The sequence below is a fragment of the Penaeus monodon genome, chromosome 24, assembly GCF_015228065.2.
Source record: "Penaeus monodon isolate SGIC_2016 chromosome 24, NSTDA_Pmon_1, whole genome shotgun sequence".
Lineage (NCBI taxonomy): Eukaryota > Metazoa > Arthropoda > Malacostraca > Decapoda > Penaeidae > Penaeus > Penaeus monodon.
In genome coordinates this window covers 43,126,544-43,127,389 of record NC_051409.1, presented here as the reverse complement: position 1 = coordinate 43,127,389, position 846 = coordinate 43,126,544, and positions in this window count along the sequence as shown.

Below are 846 nucleotides of genomic sequence, written 5' to 3'. Positions count from 1 at the left end.
TCGTATGGCCAAAGGTGGAGGCACCCGAGTTGTATGGCCAAAGCGTGGAGCATCCAGAGTTGTATGGCCAAAACCATGGAGCACCCAGAGCGTATGGCCAAAGCGTGGAGCACCCAGGGTCGTATGTCCAAGCATGGAGCACCCAGAGTCTATGGCGCAAAGCGGGGAGCACCCAGAGTCGTATGCCAAAGTGTGGAGCAGCACCCAAGTCGTAGACCAAAGCGTGGAGCACCCAGAGTCCGTAATGGCCAAAGCTGGAGGCACCCAGAGTCGTTGGCCAAAGCGTGGGATCTCCTACATTCTTAACACTTTGATATATTTATTTATGAAGGAATTGCCTGCAAAGCGAGAGACCAGCGCAAGTCTGCCATTACTATTCCTTTATTTCCGTAAATATGTTCATGGCTGTTAGATCTGTTGTAGAAAGAATTCTTTACCATATGATAACACTTAAATTTTTCTATCCCCCAAACTATAGCGAAGCATTCGCGTTCTATAACTGCGTAACACGTTTCGCAGTCTAATAGTGTGCGGCTGGGCATAGGATAGGCATTATTCGGCCATTTATTTCCTCAAGAAGGATTGCACGCAAACCCGTGTCAGAAGCAAGTTCTTAAGAAAAATGGGCTTGTTATAAGATCTGGCACCGTAAGAATTGGACTTTAATTAGTTTTCCTTCAAATAATTAATCTCTTTGCAATCTGTTCATCATTTCCATATTAGGACACATTGCTACTGTATTTTCTCAGCAAGACATTAATAGGGGACATTTTATATCTGGAAAATAGGGATAAATTTACGGTAGACGAGATGAGACTGTACCCCCGAAAGATCTTAATTGTCCAC